We start from the raw sequence: 15,196 nt of genomic DNA, 5'->3' as shown, positions 1-15,196 counted from the left end.
CCCAAAAGAATGCAATACTTTAACTTCTCACAGTATACTGTAAGACAGCCTCAGACTGTGTCTAAGCAGACAGAAAGTCATGTTCCCTATATGTACTTACACTGGAGTTATTGGATTTGTCCAAGCTTTCCAAAAAAAGGGTTGTGTAAAGCTTGTGTTTGTGTGCGAAAATCTGCGGCTCAGTGTGGATTGAAGGCTAAAACAGAGAGAAAAAGATCGTAAGCTGTCTTGATGTGAGCTTGGTCGACTGTAATGTGGGTAGTTAAAAGATAGAAGGTCACTGAATATCACTTGAGCTGAGCACAGGCAGTGGCATTTACTGTTGCTTTCGTCTGATTTACAAGCAAAGCTAAGAAGGGCATTGATGTTTCGGATCAATTGAAGCTAACAACAGAATCACAAAGGGCCTCAGTTTACATCATCGTGATGAACTGTGAAGCGGTAAATATTGTGAAATGTCATTAAATGACGCTGTGGTTCACTTGGATGTACACTATTTGACACTTCTAGATTTATTTATGACAACAGAAGACAGCTTCCATTTCCTCAAAAGGAAGACCAGTCTTATGATGGTTTGCAGCCTTCTCAATAATCTATTTGTCTCTAAAAGCCTGATACCACATCAGAAATGAAAGAACGCATTCAACGATAAACTATAAATAATGTGCATCATCCAGACGTTTGAGTCAGTGCCCTGGAAATAAATCCCACCTGTCAATGTTTCCTGAACTCATTTATCAGTTTCGCGAGCTGAATTTATCACCACAGTATCACAGCAAAGCCTTTTAAAAATGTAACATTATCTTGAATCAGCAGTCTTGGGTTGTACGCGGAGAAAATCAATGGTGTCGCAGCTCGAGTGCGACTTGCCATCCATCAGTCCGTTGGCTGACTGGAGCAGCTACTGTAGATGATGTGCTGAATGGCCAATTTCCTGTTACCTGTTCAAGATAGAGCAGCACAGCAGGGGTTAGCTCTCTGAATCATGATTTCCCTCTGGGTTGCTGTAACTGCTAGGAAATAGATTAAAGTAACACACCAGGGTATTTGCATCTGTAATTTGAGACCTTGGATAATTTGCAATCCAAGAAGAAATCCTGTGTATGATATTGTTTGAAGTGAGACACACAGAAACACTATGCTCTGAAGAATTCTCTCGAGCCTGTTCGGGGAAATGCACAGCATGGCAGAGATGTTATTCCATCGTTACTGTGTTTTTTGGGGAATATCGAAATCAGTGCATCTGCCATCAGCCTTGCACATCTGATCCTTTTGCCCTCCAGGCTGCATCCAGTGGCCTTCAGCATGTTTCAAGTTACATGTCAGCAGAGCATTTACGGAGTATTTACATGGCTACTTCCTGGAAAGAGGGTCCGTTGGGGGTGCAAGTTCCCTCCGTCTGATGACTAGATTACAGTATTTACTTGTGTGGCTTTAGATCAGCTGAAGTGATGCCTTTGAAGAGAATGATACAAAGAGGTTTGAGGACCGTATTTCAGGCCTATTTGGTAACTGCCCCTGAGTGCAGTGGATGTTAGCCTGTAAATCATCCGTATCCTGTTGATTTAAGCTTACAGGGCGTTCTTCCTATGAGCGCCTACTTCCTGTCGCAGGCAAACTTTCTATAGGACAGCAAGGATGTGTCCAGCTGTGGTAGTGAATCACAGTTTACATGAACTTTGTGATGTAATGATTAACTCCAAGGCTGCACACTTAAATGGGAATACTGAAATCTCAATATGGCCAAATGCAACATCCAATTTACAGGAGCTTTACAGCAATTTTTTGATAAAGGTAAAATGTGTTACAACATACCATTAAAAACGAGACTTCTTTTTGCTACAGAGATGCTCAGACGTAAAAATAATATTTCAGACGTAAGGTAACATGCTTATTTGTTACCCAAGCAAAAATCACATCATCATTTAAATCTTTTTTCACTGGAAATGAAATGCAAAACTTACCATTCCTACTAAAATTACAAACCTTATTGCAATTTTCAACATTTGTCAAAATAATCACACTTTTACACTTTTTTTTGCATACTGTGCAGCTGTTATTAATTCAAACCAAACAGTTGTTTTCGTAGCTGTGTTTAAAAAAATCCAAAATGAACTTTTAGCTTATGTGAGGGTTCACTCATAATAACAATAACTTTTACCATCCAAATGCGCAATTCTTCTCTTTTCTGTTCCCCAAATTTACTCTTGTGGTTCACTGTCACCTCTCTCATAGTGTTGTTTTCAGCCAAAAAGTTTGATAAATGTAGACATATTTTTAAATACAACATATTGTAGGGATATGAGATGGTAGAACAGAGAGGGTAACAGGCAGAGTACAAGATGTGTAGGTTGCTTTTGATGGTATGACTTTGTTTTCTGTTTGGATGGTTTTCTTTGTTTTCGTGTGTGTGTGTTCAGATGGTTCTGTTCTTGTTTGATTTGATAAAGGTGTGTACTGTGAAAATTGGGTCAGAAATTGAAAATATTCATGTTTAAAAATGTTTAAACAATTTAAAAAAGAGGCTGGGATTGGTATTAATTTCCTCCTACTCCTTTTTCCACATGAAATACTTGCATTGTTTACTTAATATGTCCGCTGGGCATTCTGGTGTTGTTTTTCTTGCTTATTTTTTATTTAACTCCCCCATTTTATTTGGCATGTTCGAAATAAAGATCTCACTGATCTTATTTGTAAATCAAGGAGTGTAGCATCCTAACAGGGGCTTCACACAGGCCAGACCAAACAAGCTTTTAATTTTTTGCCCTATTAGGAGCTAAGAAAGGTTGTCTCTCTATACTTCATCCTTTCAACATTTTGTGTAATGACTGCTGATCTTGTGTGTGTGTGTGTGTGTGTGTGTGTGTGTGACTAAGCCACTGGTCTAAGTGAGCTGGTCTGGGTTTTTTTTTTTTAATATTTATTACAGCATGAGTCATTTTTAGCAAACTAATATTTGGCTTATATGTTTGAGACACACCCACAGTAAATGTTCTGGGTCATAGCACACAAATATGCAGTTTTAGTGTGCGGTTTCCTGCTCTAATCTGGCTTAATATGCCACCCAACTGAGCCAAGAGATGACATCTGTGTTAGTGTAGCAGGAGTTGTCGCACTTGACAGGAAGACGACGCATGCTGACTCCGACTCTTTCCCTCCCAGTCTTTTTTATGTGAGTGGGGGATTGAGTCTGTCCGTTCGCTCTCTGTCTCTCCAGTTCTCACAGTCCGGCTAATTTTATATCCCCCTGTGTTTGGCTGTAAACCACAGTTCACACACAGGATATGATCTAAACTGTCTCTCTTCCTGCTTGTAGACAGCAAGTCTTCTGACTCAGCTTCACACAATCACAAAGACGCGAAGCGGGGAGAAGGAGTTCCTCTGAACATAGCCAATGGTGTTACGGACAAGAGGGACGGTGGAGTTGTTTTGTGTTTTATTATTGATAAAGCCTCTCAGGTCTGAAAGTCGTGATGTGACGGCCTTCAATTTGTGGGTCCAATCCTCTTGTTGTTTACAGTATAATGCCACAGTGCTGTGATTTTCGACGATATTGTCATTTTACTGCTTTACTATCAATGAAAAAGAGAAGAGCAAATGTCTTCAGCTGATGAGGTAAGTTACAATTCTTAAACGAATGAAGAAAAACAAAGTTTTAGTGCTTGTGCTAACTTTAGCTAATGCTAACTGCTAACTGTCAATGCTAACTGTTAACTGTTGAAATTAACTGAAATCAGTTGCAAAAGCTAAATCTAATCCTTGTGGATATTCCAGATAAAAGCTATGGACTTTATACTGTTTTTTTTCCTAACTGAGAGCACAGCTGATATTGCTGTTTGCAGCCAGTTAAACTTAACATTCATTAACATTCATTCATTATAAAATTATGTCAACCTCCCCATCTTAACCAAAACTCCAAAAAAAAAAGACTGACACATTAGTTTCATCTTGATTTTAGTTCAAAGTTTAATTCCTGTCCTGTCAACTAACTAGCTAGCTAACCGCTAACGTCTAAGTCACCTCAACCCCGTAAACTTTCTTTTTCTGTAATGCCTGGACATTACAGTATATTATACCAACTGGCAGGACATCTAACTCTGCCAGGTGTCTCACTGCAGAAAGATGTGATTTTAGTCATTTTAAAGGGTGTTAGCACTAGCCTGTAGCGGTAAAATTTTGTTGTTGTTTTTTCATTCGTTTAAGAATAGTAACAATAGGAGGCTTGGACTTGGTAATAGTATTTTGAAAGGGCGTTACACCAGACTTAACGAGGAACTAAACCCTCCACTTTTAGCTTGAGTGCCTCTTCCTTAAAATGTGAAAAAAGTCAAAAAAAACGGGCAGTGGTCTTTGAAAACTTTCCAGTTGTTTCATCTTTCTCTCTCTATATATATATATATCTTACTTATTTAACTCGGTGCACGTGTATTTGGATCTGTGTTTTAGCGCTGCTTAGGAGGAGATGGACAGTAGTTAATGATGTTACCACGTTCACATGGGTGTTGTAATCCCATCTAAGCCGATCAAAGCTGGAGGCTATAAAGACCAGTGCCTACTGCCGAGTCATTTGACCTGGGTGTGAATGCCAATCGTACGCCTTCTTACTGCATTAAAAATCCAGATGTTAGCGGGTGTTAGTGGGTTTTTTTGTGCAGTGGGAATGAGGCAATAGAAAACAAACCATAGAAAACAGAGGAGACTGTAACACTGAGCTGAAAAGTAATACGTTTTTTGTAGGTTGGTTGGTTAGAGGGTGGCAACGGAGCAGCGACGGGGTCTTGGTTGGTGATGTAAACCAGCATGCTGTGAACCGATCAGCCAGTGGCAAAATTCAAGTACAATAGCCAGGTTTCAACCTTTAGAGGTTAGTCACTATGCTTTACTTATACACTATAATGTAGAATTTTAATACCTTGCACTCAAATGTCAAGATTAGGACCAGAAACAATCACCAGTTGTACTAAATACCAATATACATTGCTTTGGGGGTTGAGTTACACTTTAAAGACCGGATAGCAAAATCTTCCAAAGCCAAAACAATTTACCCATGTCTTTTTGTTGCTGTATGTGTTAATCATCCAGTAGACGGCCTGACCTTTCTGTCGCGATGATCTCAAGCGAATAAATTCGCCAGTTCCTTAAAAGAGAACACCGTTTCATGTGACTTCACAGCCAGATTTTTGTTATGATTTCTTATTCTGGTTCCCACTTTTGGCAGTTCTCTGTGAAAGAAGTGGAGGCGTTCATGGCTTCCTCACCAACGTGCGAAACATCTCTGTTCCCAGACAAGGTTGTGCAGACAGACAAGACATGTAGCCTTGGGCTGTAGCCAGATATACACACAGAAAGCTTGAGAAATCCACAGGGTGTTTTTTTACCCCCTTTGTGTGGGTGTGCATGTTTCTTACTTGCCCATTAATGTCAGTCTATATGTGTCTTTGTGTGTGTATTAGAGAATGGTTTGTAGCTGTCTATGTGTGAAGATGTGTTCGTGTCTACCCCCTTGTCCTGGAATATCACTGTTTCTCTGTCATGAATATTTACCAGGTTGGGTTCATGGAGTTTAAGTGTTGCAGGGAATCTTCGTCTGGGGACTTGTTTAATCCCAACCCCGTTCTGTCTGAGCTGCTCCCAGGTGCCTCGGAGAATAAGCTCTGGGAGGGGATGTGAGAGGAGGAAGGGAAGAGAGACACCACCGCTGAGGGGATGCGTATCGGATTGTGTGATGGAAGGCTGAATAATTTCTGTTTTTACATGCTGCAGTTATAATGAAGTGAGGATTTTTAAGGCCTCTGGCCAGCTATAAGTGAAGTCTGGGGCTTGTGACTGAGAATTGGATTGACAGGCTGTCTAAAAAGTTCAACCAAAATAGTATATAACCTAATGCAAGCCCATAAGGCAGGTGTGTAGGAGGATGGAATAGAATGAAAAAGTGGTGGACTCTCCCACACACTGTCAGCACAGGATTTGATTAAAGAGGCTACATTTCACAGACCTTCACTGAAACTTTAACAAACAGGCTGTAACACTAAAGGGGTGAAATCATGAGAGCAAATGAGACAATTGGATATTCAACAATCAGCCAAATAGAAGTCAGAATACATCAGAATCAGCTACACACTTACTAGAGTAAGTGTGTACCACTGACTAGGCTTGGCGGTATCAGGGTATCTCAGTATACTAGGGTATTTAGAAATCCCAAAGGTTTAATTTTCAATACTCACATAAATATAGGCACTCCTCTTTCTGTTGAACTCATTGTATGTAGTGTGCAACATGCACCACCAGTGCTCAGTGTTAGCACCACACACTTATATCGTCAGTATACCCCTGTGAAATTTCAGGAAGGTATGAAATTTTACATACCGCCCAAGCCTACTGTATGACCTTAAGTTTGGCATTTCTGTTGGTGCCATCTTGGATTTTCAGAGCCAGAAGTGAGCATATTTGGATAAGGAGGTTGGAACAAACCATAATGCTAAATGCTAGTTTGGTTATGGCGCATAAATGGGATCAAGTGTCCAAGTACATTTCCACAGGGGTTACTTTTGGATCCAAAGGTACTATGGCGATAGTTTTTGGTGGAAATGCTGTTTTAGCCTACAGGGGATTGACTTGCTTTTGGAGTCAGCTTCAAATGGCCATTCAGGGAACTACAGTTTTTTGCACTTTGCATTGGCCACATTTTTCAAGCCTTGGAGGTTGCTGCCTAACTGGTAGACAGACAAAGAGTTTGACTTCAGTTTTTGTTATTCTCAATACGCTTACACAGAAAAAGACAAAAAAAAGACATAAGAGGTCACGGTCAAGGAGAACTTAAAAATTTGACTGATATGCAGGTCAGAATCCATGGAGCTAAATGCAAACTTCACAATGACAATGCTAGCATGCTGATGTTCAGCAGGTAAAATATTTACCATTTACCGAATTAATTTAGCATGTTAGTATGCTGCCATTGGTAATTAGCACTAATTCCCTAATGGACATGTCATTAGTTTTGCAGATATTTGGTAAAAAGAATACTTTGGACTCAGTACATAAGGCCTTAGCAGCAGTTTCTTACTTACTTACTTCTTACTTACACTCTCGTTGAACTTAGGACATTTCCTACATTTTTAAAGACTTATTCCATCACTCTGTTGGTTATTGATCCAAGAGAGCCACAGGTGAGTATTAAACCAGGGTTCTCATTTAGCTACCCACTAAATAAATAACACTATTGACGCAGTCTGTCACACACACAGTCAGTTGGTAAATGATCTAGTCCTGCCTGGGCCCTTTAGGAAATTTCCAGATATTTGATGATAACAGCGATTGCCAAGTTTAGAAGAGCAGCTATATGATATTATCACATTCACATCCTGCTTGCTTTGGCAAACAGCCACTCAGCAGTGCTCAGCAAAACCTGGATGCCAATATACACCAGCGGTAAGGCGGAGAGGCGAGGGAGTCTAACAACATCACACTCCTAGTTGCCGTCTGTCCTCTCGCTCTGGAACATTAAGCTCACAATGTGTGGACTGGACAGCTCATCGAGGACACGGCTCTATTCACATCTGATCACAGAGACATAAAGTCCGCGTGCATGCATTTCTCTCCTGCAGTGCCATTTATTATAATTTCCTGCTGCTGCAGTTTTCATCTTGGGGCTGATTTTGTCCCTTCCAGGTTTGCCTGTAAACACCATAAATCACAATGAGCCTCGCCACTTCTCTCATTTTTACATCTCTCTAACACTGACTGTGTGAAGCAGGTGCTAAACTGCTGCTGCTGCTGCAATATTCTAATTAAAGCCTCGTCATTAAAAATTGAACACCCCCCTATTACGGTGTAGCTTATTATTTTCCATTACGCAACATTTAGAAAATAGTCATGCACTCATATTTTACTTTTCTTAAGAATGAATCTCTTTATATTTGTACTTTCTGACCTTTTTTTATCATGTTACCCCTTGAAAGTCCAGTTTGTAGGATTCAGGGGGATATATTTGTAGAGATGAATTATAATAAAAAATGTTTTTGTGTGTGTATTAAAGAGCCTTTTACATCTACATAGGGAGGAGATCCTCGTCCACAGAGATCGCTATTGTACATCTATGTTTCTAAAGTAGCCCAGAACGGACAAACCAAACACTGACTCTACATTTCTCCAATCTTTTTTGCTCTATTATGTTAATGCCACTGTCACTCTGAACGAGCCGCTGAACCTCATTCAACTCTCAAATGCAAAATGGAAAAATATGGGGAAAAAAGGCACCAATAGTTAAATGTTCATATTAAATACGGTACAGCCCCAGAAATTGCTTAATTAAGTGTTTTACTGGTTTTAATCACCTGACCCATTTATTGGAAGAGAGCTCTGCAGATATTTTAGCTCCTGAGTTCATGCCTAGCATGGGAGAAGTTTCAGCTGGTTACGATCTGTAGTCCTCACTTTAAGATACCACTAAATACTACACACTGCACCTTTAAAATATTTAATTGTATTTAATTGAACCCTCTCAGCACAGGTTGCATTGTAAATTTCCCACCTGGATTTATTTGTATAATTGTTTTAAGCCTATGAAAGTGAAATAATACAGTAATTTGTTCCAAAAAGGCAAAGATAGTGTTGGAGAAACAACACTCTGCTTTCCTGTCTCATTAATCATGTCATGACCTTTGAGATTCATCTTGGGACCCATTTTTGGGTCCCTGGAGGCAGTGTGGCTATGGAAGTGACACCGCGGCAGGTCAAAGAGGACTTCTGTAAACACAGTGTTGTGCTGAACTGATTCTGGGGCCCAATAGCGACTCAGATGGCTTCTCAGTGGGTGAAGTGACATCTCTCTCTCTCTCTTTTCTTTGGCTGTGTGTGTGGCAGCGGTTGCCCTCAAAGCTTATCTCTATAAATGGATTTGTGTTGGTGCTCTCGGAGATCTCGGTGTGATGCTCTAATCTGATTGACCACAGCCCCGGAGAGGTGGATGAGTCAAAAAGCCAAGTTTGTGTGTGTTTGCGTGTGTGTGTATGCATATAGATGTGTGAGGTGTCCATCCATCTTTGAGCTGGTATTTGTCACCTTGGTTTTGTGTGTTTTCAGCTGAGCTTAGCGTCTTGTCAGGGGAAATAACAGCTGTATGAGACTTTTGGTGAAAGTGTGTTTTTGAGTCTGCAGCTGTAAATCTTACACATGCAGAGGTCCAGGTGTTGGACGATCCATTACGCTCTCAGACGAAGCACAGAAAGGTGATATAAAGAAAATACATCACCTTCACATTCACACAGACCTCGCATCTAGCCTGTGTAAACCATACTTAAAAGAAAAACAAATACTTAAACATACACGAAGTGTGATAAGAACTACCATAAATGAGAGATGTAAATAAATCTGTGGGAGAAATTCATTTGACATTTGAATTTTTAGTTTGGCCCAAGTCCCATTCACCAACCTGAGGGGGCGGGCCATTGGCCACAGTACTCCATTGGTATTGGCATTGGTATTGTAATTTTTTAGATGATATCCAGTCCTAACATTTACTAACCACAAACAGCGTGTGCTGTGACTACATGTATTAGTAGCTGTTATGGACTTTATTTCAAATCTTAAGAAATACCATGGACTTCCTCTTGTTGTTCCTCTTCTAACTTCAAGATAAACACCAGTGACTTCACCAGAAATCCTCAACATTTTTGTCATTTCGCTATCTAAATGTGGTATGAATTTTGTTTGAGTAACGCCCATATTTATGTAATGTTAATCACATACAGTGTGGTAGTTAGTGTATGACTGTGAGGAAGTGATACACTGATAGGTGTGGACAGGCACCGAGCGCTGCCTTGTTCACCACGTACTGTCAATGACAGCTTCAGCTTTCCCTGACATTAACTTTTAAATGAACATAGTGATGATTGTGTTATTGTAGCCCAGAAAAGATGAGAAAATTGGCAGTTTTTTTGAATAGAGATAAGAAAGCATGTGAGAAATGTCATTGAGGTGGGTGTTTTTGTTTCGATTAGTCAGTTCACCTTAAGGGCACAACCCTGGGAATCACAGTTGGCAGGTAATAACCTGTTATACGCATTACATTTTTCTGACTCTCGGCTATCTTTTCTTACCTTTTCAAGTCCAGTAGCCATTGGCAGGGTGGCTATTTTTGCTGCAGCAGCACTGCCCAGTCAATGCTGTGAAAGGGCACAAATGGTGACCCTTTTTAGATGGACTACAGCTTGTTTCAGTCTAAACACAGAAGGGACATTCCTATGTAGATGTAAAAGGAAAGTTAATATTTTTTCAAGTGCTGTTGTATGAGGTACTTCCATCAGATGTCAGACAGTAGATGTCAGTCGGCATGCCTCCTACTTTGGAGAAGAAGGCAGGAGTACCACCATGGATGCTAAGCAATGTACTGGTATGCATGGGGTCAGGAACAAATGTATTTCAGCCACCTAAAAGAAGACCCACCTAAAAATTAGGTGTATGCTATATGGAGAGTCATTTCATTGCTTTACCTTTCCATCAAGAAAGCCCTGGGTTACCCCCAGCTTCAATTCAACATCTGGAATGGACTAAAGTCACACAATAACGCAAACAAGCTTACTAAAGCAGCAGCTACCGTGGTCAGTGATGTTAAATTACTGTTTTTCTCAATGGAGTCAGGCTTTGAAATAAGGGATATAATGTTGGAAACTGCTGTCTGACAGAGCAGTTATGTTGTGAAAATACTATCAATATAGCATAACCTGATATTCGTTGTTTTGGGTCAGACTTTTTCAGGTGGTTAAAGTTTGTTTTATTGCTGACCCAATCCACATTGCTCAGCTCACGTCAGACTCCAGCCTGCTTCTCTGAACTGCGGGCGTGCTGACCGCCATCTACTGTATGTAATACACTAACTATGGAAGTCCTTCATACAACAAGTTAAAAAATCCAAATTATGCCTTTGAGGTCCTGTCTAAAAGTATACAGGTATTTTTGAAACATTTTTACAAAAGCATTTGTCCACATGACCTTCGTTTTACAAAATATCCACACAAGTATGCAGAATTGACTAGAAACTCAGGCTGGGTGAAACAAATCGATTCATCAATGCATTGCAATATGTTTTTTGCCAATTCAATATCGATTCATAAAATCCTGAAATCCATTATTTCCGTTGTAATGACGCCCCGCTCCTGTGGGGGGCAGTGTGAGTGCCGCAGGAGTGTGATTGACGTCGTTTAGAGGCCCCGCTTGACCCCCAAACAACATCTGTTGTTTACTCATTAAAATGGCGACAGCGGTGCGAGCTAGCAGTGTGTTAAAACCACCGCCGACAATATTAAAAGCCGACGTTTGGATACACGAAGTCGATAGTGGTTACGTCGTGCGTGAGCCTCGTGAGTCAGTGTTAAAACACCGCAACAATACGATGAACCCACGTTACCGTTTGAGCCGACACCACGCAGATGTTTCGCAACCTGTTGCTAACGCTAAAGCTGTGGATCACACGCAGATGCAGGTAGACAAATCCTGCATAAATGTTTATTACTTTTGTTAAGTTCGGCTCAGGCAAAAATATGCACTTTTCTGTACTTAATATTCATTTTAGTTTTAATTTTTGTTTAATAAAGTATAATGGTAAAAAAAAAAGTTTTGGTGTTAGTTTGTTCTAAATCAATACAGATAATGCACGCTTTATTGAACACATATCGGAAAGTACTCTAATGAATTATCTGAGTATTTCTGACATCAACACACATAAGTGAATTGATATCGAAGCAACTGGATCAATATCGAATCGTGACCCAAACAATTGAAATTGGATTGAATTGTGAGATTCTTGATAATACCCAACCCTGCTCCAAACACTCACCGAGCAAGAGGTGTCAATAAAACATAAACAGAGCAGTAGTCTGCTGCTGCTATTGTTTCAGGCTCATACTCATTACACAAATCATCAGTGGGCATTTGCAAATTGAGGAAATGATGACATTGTTTCTCTGTTTTACATGTTCACATGGATACAAAGTAACCAGAGTTTTTGAAAAATGTGCACCTTACAAGACATTTTAAAAGTAATCTGTTTTAGTGAAGTAAAACTCCACTTGCGGTTGGACAAGGCCAAAACATGGATGACAGTATCAATTTAAAAAATATCTGTATGCGTGTAAACAAAGCCTTATACACACAAATCATATTCTACATTCAGCAGCTCAGTGTTGCTGTGTTTTCCCCGAGCCTGATGCTCTGCATCCGATTGCATTAGAGAGAGCTTCTTCTATTATTCAATAGTTTGCTTGATCTGATTCCACACTGTCAGACCTCATATTATTTATTTATGAACTGTGAGATGATATGTGATTTGAAATAGTGCCTCACAGTTAGGTGTAAATTGAAAACTATATTACGCAGGATTAACATTATAATCTTTTTTTTTTTTTTTTTATATTATACTCTATCTGGCCTTCTAAGCACGGACTCTTGTAGTGCATGCCATTATTTGGCTGTCATGGAAATCCTCAAGCATGACAACTCATTTCCCAGGATGTCATAGAGCAAATGTTGACTGCCTGTTTTCATTGAGCTCTGGGAGGAAAAGGGGTGTAGATGGGGAGGGGCTGTCGGAGATGTGTCCATTCATTTGTCGTTACAGCCTGGAAAAAGAGCGAAACAGGGAGGGAGAGAGAGAGAATCCCCCTCCACACCTCCCTTATGCTCGGCTAGACAAGAGCGTCGCCATAGCAACCACTCGGCATGCTCCCTGCTGCTGCCAGGTGAAAACCTTGTATCTCCAAAATGTCAAACTTACAGAAGCAGAGAAAACAGTTGTATTTTTTTTTTGCAAATTTAGAAATGGTTTTATATTTTAAAGACTGTAATCAAAGTTTTCACCTAGTATCCTTTGGTTAAAGGTAAAATGGTAATTACGAGGTTTCCACACTCTGCCTGCAGATTCTTTGGCTGCTCAGCGTTCCCAGGTAGATAAATTGTGCTCCTTGTCCCCTTTATTTTCTCACACACCCCTCTCCTCCCTCCATAACCTCCTTTCAGGCCTCCCGTGGGGAAAAGCAGGGATTATATATTAGATAGCAACAACCTGCCATCTCCACTACAGCTTTTTATGCATAGTATACACCAGTATTTTCTCACACAAACAGACTGAAATAGTAAAAGAAAAGAGCAGCCAGAAATATATCTATCTCTCTTTAAAAAATGTTGGCAACCAGACAGAAAGAGGCTTTATGCAAAACTCAGCTACAAATCTGGGCTGATATGCAGATTTTTGCCATCTGCAGATTTTCAAAATCAGGAACCCAATTTCTTTTTTTGTTTTTAAACTAGGTTAGCCCCGATACAAAGTGATGAGCCTTAGGAGTTGGTGTCTGCTGGATTTGCATTATAGGCACTCTGTAAAATGTTACCCCCAAAACAAACACATTTGACTCCACTGACTAATTCCAAAGTCCTTTCTTCACCATGGTTACATTTTATGACCCTCTGCATTAGAGATGCACGGGCTTTGAAATTGTGGGTCATTCCCAATGTTTAAAACAACAATTTGGCCAATAGCCGATGCTGATATCAGTGTTTTTTAGTTGTTGTTTATATTGTGTTTGTTGTTATTTATTCCCCCTTTTGTGCCAGGGAAATGTGGAAATCTAAAAAAAAAAAACGTTTAAAATAATTACCTTTCCCTCATGTGGTTATTTGTGGCGGTCTAAAAGTTTCACTCACTCTGCAGCGGCTACTCCTCTCATCCATCAACTATCATCTCTATTTTGTGCCATCTATACCATTCCTTTGATAATTAAAGACATTTTTAATACTTTCTACTGATTGTAATTTCCCCCAAAGCTTAATGGGATCATTATAAGTCATGGGTAACCTATAGAGGGTATATGTGCTGTTTCACAAAGCTCTGGAGTCTCCTTATTACCTCACAGCTTCTTCCTTTGAGGAAGCTGTCCTTCACTCTGAACTGCACTCTCCTCTTGCCACATACTGTTCCTGCACAACACAGGAACTGCATCACACCTTCCCCCTCCTCCTGCCTCTCCTCCTCATCTGTCTTCACTGTGTTGTTAAGTGTCTAACATGCTCTCCCTCCTTTTTTCTGTTCAAATAAAGCTGGTGATCAGCATCCCTTTAAGGCTTGTGGTGCCAGGCTGGCTGCTGCTCGGTGAGCCCCTGGAACTGAAGCGCTGAGGCCCGCAACTTGTCACCACCTGGGTCCTGGGATCGTCTCTCTTCACTGGGCCGTGAGAGAACACCTCGCTCCCCCACCTCCAGTTTCTGCACAACCTCTCACTGAAGACGACAAGGACAATGTGACTACTGGACTCTGTTAACACCATGTGACCTGCTATTATGGATCTGAGACTCAGCATACATTGAATCAAAACTCATCCAGGTAAATTAGCACACTGCGGCTTGCATACGTAACACTGCATCAATGTGTTTAGCTGCTGATAGGAGCTTTTTATGAGGTCATACTTGAGGTCAGTCTGGGGATCTTTTTGAGAATTCACTTGGACGCACAGCTCCCTTTCATTTGCACAGGGCTGTTTATTTTCTTTGAATATTGACAGACTTTTTTTTTATCACAAGTTCCCGGCATATTTGTGGCCGCTCAGTCACTTCCTTAATCTGGAGATTCATTGCTAGAGCTTGTTGTGTATGTCAGCTGTTACAAAAGGAAGGCGAGACAGGAAGTTGGACAGTAATGTGAAACAGTAGTGAGAACAGAGTACAGTACAGTTTACAGTAGTGAAACTGTCATCAAATTGACTGTACATGGTGTAGCCTATTTAAATCAGCAGTATGGGTTGGTTTAGAAAATAGCATGGTTTGTATTCACACTTGTATCAAAGATTAAGTTTTGTATTTTTTCACCAGGGCACTATTTTCCCATGTTCTTTCCCATGTTTGAGTAACTAATTGGGAAAATAAATTCGTCCAATATTAAGCGATAGGGCTGCAGCTGGCAGCGGCCAAACATTCTGCGATATCACCACTCTGGGCATGTTTGCAATCAGTCTATAGACATCCAATAGAGTGGTTACATTGCAGCATATTTTTTGCAACAGCCGTCTGCAGCGCTCTCGCTTTTGGTTTTGGTCTGATGTTTTCAACCTGAAGACTTTGTGTTGCTCTGTGTGTGTTAAACATATTGTCATGCTGTAACTAGCATACTAAAATAGGTTTTCATGTTGTTTCACATGAGACTTAGCTAACT

The 15,196-nt window shown here is 40.3% G+C and overlaps 1 protein-coding gene across 5 annotated transcripts in view; it reads left to right on the top strand.

Annotated features, from left to right (window-relative positions):
- Positions 1–15,196, top strand: part of ptprea (protein tyrosine phosphatase receptor type Ea) — an 80,989-nt gene that overhangs the window by 24,813 nt on the left and 40,980 nt on the right. For 3 of the 5 annotated variants that reach the window (XM_088069931.1, XM_088069934.1, XM_088069930.1), the window contains one exon: positions 14,089–14,371. The gene's annotated coding sequence lies outside the window, so the exon portion shown is untranslated. Of the gene's footprint in view, positions 1–3,457; positions 3,616–11,224; positions 11,480–14,088; positions 14,372–15,196 lie in introns of those variants that run through there. The other 2 variants (XM_088069933.1, XM_088069932.1) reach the window with 2 other exon arrangements.

Source organism: Plectropomus leopardus, chromosome 19 (assembly GCF_026936395.1).
Source record: "Plectropomus leopardus strain MGB_pleo_1.0 chromosome 19, ASM2693639v1, whole genome shotgun sequence".
Taxonomy (NCBI): domain Eukaryota; kingdom Metazoa; phylum Chordata; class Actinopteri; order Perciformes; family Serranidae; genus Plectropomus; species Plectropomus leopardus.
Note: the sequence above shows the minus strand (reverse complement) of the source record. Positions and strands in the feature narration are given on the sequence as shown.